At 47.3% G+C, this 5,336-nt stretch overlaps 1 protein-coding gene across 1 annotated transcript in view; it reads left to right on the plus strand.

The window, feature by feature from the left end:
• Positions 1-3,677: 3,677 nt before the first annotated feature.
• CYP19A1 (cytochrome P450 family 19 subfamily A member 1) overlaps positions 3,678-5,336 on the plus strand; it is a 49,294-nt gene continuing 47,635 nt past the window's right edge. Inside the window, exon 1 of the mRNA XM_007455520.1 lies at positions 3,678-3,714. The gene's annotated coding sequence lies outside the window, so the exon portion shown is untranslated. The remainder of the gene's footprint in view (positions 3,715-5,336) is intronic.

A 5,336-nucleotide genomic window follows, 5' to 3' on the forward strand; every position in this document is an offset into this window, starting at 1 on the left:
GGGAAAGAGACTTAATGATCAGTCAAAACAGGGCTCTAGAATATGCTGAACTGATAGTGTCAGAGACACCAGCAGATATTGCATCCATAAAAAATTAACAGATAATGGACATTAATACTTTGATTTTTGAGATATAAATCTGAATGAATGGACTGAAAAGCCAAATAGATAACAGCTGAAGTGATGGCTGGGAGATTCAGTCAAGGAATTATCTTAGAATGTGGCACAAAGTGATAAAAGAGATGGGAAATATAAAAGAGCAGGTAAGAAACATGAAGGATAGATCGGTAAGACCCAATACTTGTCTAACTGGTGATCCAGGAAGCAAAAATAGTGAGAATGGAGGTAAGAAATATTAGCGGGGGCTTCCCTGGTGGCGCAGTGGTTGAGAGTCCGCCTACCGATGCGGGGGACATGGGTTTGTGCCCCGGTCTGGGAAGATATCACATGCCGCAGAGCGGCTGGGCCCGTGAGCCATGGCCGCTGAGCCTGTGCCTCCAGAGCCTGTGCTCCGCAGCGGGAGAGGCCACAACAGTGAGAGGCCCGGGTCCCGCCAAAAAAATAAAAATAAAAATATTAGCGAAGAATGTCCCAGAATTGAAGAGGACCCCCTAAATTCTCAGCAGTATAAAGAGGTCGCACACAGGTATCTCAGCGGGGCCAATTCTTCACCCATTGAAGATGGACTTGATTTGGGAAGCAGTAAAAAGCCATTTGAAGCCAAGTGTGGTGGAAAAGTTGATGAAACTCAGTTCATATTGATGATGAGATGTAAATTAAATTAGATGTAAATTTAAAATATTGTTGCAAGGCTCATAAATTAGTTCTGAAGATGTTTGCCTCTACTATTAGCACCCACACAGATAGTTTAGCTAGTAGAATTTCCTGTTTTCTCAAAACTTCCTCTAGTTTCCTGGTATAAGGGTACACATTGCTACTTCCCAGCATAAGAGCATGTAAACAAATTAGAAGCCAGGGAGTCAAGTAAGAGAGCAATGTATCCTCTCATGTATCCTCTCTCATCATCCCCACCCCTACTTGCAGTTCCACCAGTGGATATTAATGCTTCCCAACATGAATCCATCTTCTTTGGTCTCGTTATCTCCAACCACCTCACTCAGTCCTACCTCCAAGTATTGCTAAAGCCCTCTCTTCTGCTCACCATCAAAATCCTAACCACATTTCAAGGCTCAGAACAAGTCCCACCTTTCACACAAAGGCTTGTTTGGCCACATCTCTATGCCAGTATCTCATCATGCTTGTGACGATATCATGCTTATTAGTTTTTCCTGCTCCTAGCCTGTAGGCTCCCCCAGAGCAGAAAGAGTGCCAGACATGTCTTTTGTGACCTCCGCAGAACTGCTCCAGGTGCCTGTTAAAATGAGAATACCCCCGGGAGAGAAAACAAGTGGAAGGATTAGCCCCCAGAAACTATTTTGGTGAGATGATTTCCTCTGACTGGGGAGAACGAAGTGGGTGGATAGGAAATGTGGGGAAATAACACAGAAAAGGAAGTGTGGGTGAAGAGGGGCCCTAGAGTTGTGTTCATGCCACCTCAGCATCTCACATGATCCCCAATTACTCTATGACACCAGGGTCACAGAATCGCTGACCTCTAGACCACCAAGGGAGCTTAGAGACTACCCCATTTCCCGGATCCTCAGAGTACCCAAGAGAGGTGCAGTGACCTGCCAGCAAGCATACATTTCTTCAGTGACCCTCAAGGACATTATCCCAGTTCAGAGCCTCTGCTCTTACCCGCTATTCCCAGGACTGTCCCTTATTAACCTATGCTCTTGTTGGAGACTGAAGACTAATAGCAATAACGACGTTTATTGAAATCTTACTGTGTGCTTCATATAGCTACTCTGATAAGGCCTCAACATGCTTTAACTCATTTCCTCCTCATAGTTACCCCATATCAAGAAACACTTTTAGTTTCACAATTTTTCTGATGAAGAAACTGAGGCAGAGCTGTAGCAGTGTAGCACACAGTGACAGAGAGTCCATCTGAACCCAAGAAAGCAAATGGCATGGGCAAGCATGCAGAAGGACCTTTGAGTTTCCCCTGTCAATTCTCTTCTCATTCTCTCAACCTGCAATGCCTTTCCCTCAACTTGATGTCTTGTAAAATAATACTCCTCCTTCAAGGCCTGCTCATTAGGCCATACCCAACCTTCCCAGGATAATCAGTCAGTTTCTCCTCTGTCCTGTCGTTGTTTACACCTCTGTTTGAACACCTGTAATCTGACTTATATTAATAGTAGTATAGGTGACTCTGTCTGGTCCAAATTAACTCCTTGAGGGCAAGGGCCTCATTTTGTTCACTGCTATATTCCTAGAGCCTAGAACACTAGCTGGGTCACTGCAGATACTACATTTTGGGAGTGAATACAGTAGTCTGCACATGCACTTGCTCTCCATGAGATGGGCTCCTCCGTGGCAGAAGCCCAGAGACCCCACGAGTCTTGATGCCCACTGAGGCTAAGTGCAGCCATGGATAGTGCCAATGTGAAGTGGGCCACAGATGGGATTTCAGGAATCAGACATGTCCCCCATTCTCCCCGTAAATATTTCTCACTGGCTGCATAATCTACCACCATACCATCAAGGCTTCATCCGTAGATTTGGGGTCCAGGTGAAAAGTTAAATGCCCAAAGGAAAGTTCATTCACTTGGAACCTGGAAATCATACTCCACTGGTCAGTGAAGGTGGTTTTGATCTGGAAAGAGCCTCTGGGACATTGGGAACCTGAGGTGGAAGGTGGATGAAGGAACCTGACTTAGGAGCTGTTAATTTGAAGTCTGTGAATGGGCTGCAGTGAGTCCAGAACCCAGTACTGTATTCAAAGCATACTGATTACTGAGTGTGTCTCTCCACAGCTTTCATTAGATTCTCAGAATGGGTCTGGGGCTCTAAAGAGAATGAGAAGAGCTAGAGAAGATGGCCGTTTGCACCTCACGTTCCCTGACATCCCAGATCAGCTCAGGACACCTGGGCCTACAGATGCCACTGGCTGGCCAAAGGCAGTGGTGCAGAAGGAAAGAACCAAGAAAGGTGAAGAGGGCAAAGGCATTGGGGAGGGCTATGAGGGGAAGCTAAGACAAAGGGTAGGAACGTTGGGCATCAGATACACAGCTAGAAGAGGTCATGTGGCCCAATACCCTTGTTTTACAGATAAGGAAAGGAGTTCCAGAGAGGTTAAGTAACCCCAGCACTTGGGGTCAGCCGGTGGCTCCCTTGCCAGAGATTGGCCCTGCTCTAGGCCATCTCTGTGGCCTCACAGTTTGTTCATTAAACAACAGATAAGCTCACAAGGAGAGGCCAGTATTGCTGCTGTTATCTGGCTCTTTGGGTGGCAGCTGCAGGCCTTTTCATTGCTGGAATTTGCCATTTGGAATCAGAGATAGGGTAGGGAAAACATTCCTCTGGGTACATGTGAACGCATCATTCTTTGATGACCCCAGGCCTAAAAAGCTTAACTTGCCAACCACTCATTCATTCACTTCACCAACATTTACTGGGCGCTTACTAGGTACAGGCACTCATGGTAGCCTCCTTGGGGGCCCCAGAGAGGAGTGAGATGTGAGGCTTTGCCTTGGAGGAACTTGTGCTGTGGTAACTATGAAAGGACGTCCCACTGCAGAGGCAGCTGGGGCTTCTGTGCAGGAGACGGGTTTGTTGCTGCCCTTAGAAGGACTTAATGACATCCAGGTAGGTGAGCCAAAGCAAGGCCACTTGGGACCTCGGTGTGGTAAATCTTGGACACCAAGGCTCAGGTATGGCTCTGAATCTCGCCGTAAGAAAGAGGTTCCGTGGCCTCTCTGACTGGTGGTATTGGGGCTGCCCTAAGTAGCCCCACTTGAGAACCTCCCACTGTTGCCCCCAGAGTCATGGAGTCACATAGCTCCATGTGCCAGAGAGACTTTGAAGCCTGAAGAACAACTGGTGCCCAGTTCCAGGGGTTTCACTTTCACCCTCATCTCAGTGTCCTGAGGTAGAGAATTCACATCGTCAACCAGGGCTCAGGGAGGCTTTGGCAATGAACAAGGTCACAGGGCTGTTTAACCACAGAGCTGAGACTTGAACTCAGGCCCATGACCCAAAATCCTGTTGCTGTGAAACTGTCACTTCTGCCTTTTCTCACCTCAGGTTAAAAGCCAAAACTGTACTGAAAAATCCCACTACTGATACCCTCTGATGCCAGACAACGTGTTAGATCTTGTACAAATGAGTTGAAAAGTGAAGTGGTAGGAAATCTCTTAGAGAAATGACTGCTGCTGTGGGAACGATACCCAGCGTGGGTATAATTTCTGCCTCTCCAGGAGACAGGCTCAGCCTGCTAGTGAGAAAAAGTATGGTTTAGATGTCAGGTAGCTCCTGTACAATAGGCTCTGAAGGCCCCATGGTGGGTCTCTGGTCTTTCAACATCCCCTCCCCTTGTCTCATGGCCTGAAAGGGCCATGATCTAGAAGGCTTTTCCAGTGGTCACTGCTGATTATACCTGAAAACAAACTCTCTTGGGACAGGATATCAGATACAGCCCATTGGGAAGACAACGGATTAGGTATCTGAGGGACAAGAGGGCACCCTCAGAGGGGCAAAGGTGAAAGCTGAAGTAAAAGGGCAGCCAAGGCCTGCTGGTGGTTGGCCAGTAAGCAATTATGAAGAAAAGCTCATTTCCACAGACATGCACTGAAGTCATGGGACCTCAAAGATGAGTAAGAAAGCCCCAGTCCTGCCTGATGCCCAAGAGCTTTGGGCCTGTGTGCTCATGTGAAATGTGGATTTTGGCAGCCTGTGCATTTACCGGAGAGGGAAACTTGCCCTTCATGCACCATTAATAGTCTTCCCTATGTGTTTGAAAAGCTAGTGGCTGAGGTCTTCCACTAGTGCCCTAAAGGGGAGTCCAGGCCAACCACACAATGTTTACCCCACCGGATTTCCCTTGTTGGTTTCTACAAGCTCTCCTGCTCCAGAATAAGAAATTTCCAGGGACTCACTTGGAAGTGTGTTGGGAAAAATGACTAAACCACCAGTGTCATGACCCCAATGCCAGGGCATGGAAATCAGATAGCAGAATGTGCACACAGTAAACCTTTCTCACTTTTAAGTGACCACTGGCATGTGACCTTACTTCCCCAGATCTCATGTGGTTGGTTCAGTTTTCAAGTGAGAGAACTGTACTACTGGAAGATCTCTGAGATTTTTTCCAGCTCTGACAACCTGTGTTTCCACAATGTAGGAGTTCATGGGCAGTTCTGCCTGTCACCTCAGAGACCTGTGGTCCTCACATGATGTCCTGGCTTCCAGAACCTTCCTCGGAACTTTCCCTA

Source organism: Lipotes vexillifer, unplaced genomic scaffold (genome assembly GCF_000442215.2).
Source record: "Lipotes vexillifer unplaced genomic scaffold, Lipotes_vexillifer_v1.1 scaffold24, whole genome shotgun sequence".
Lineage (NCBI taxonomy): Eukaryota > Metazoa > Chordata > Mammalia > Artiodactyla > Lipotidae > Lipotes > Lipotes vexillifer.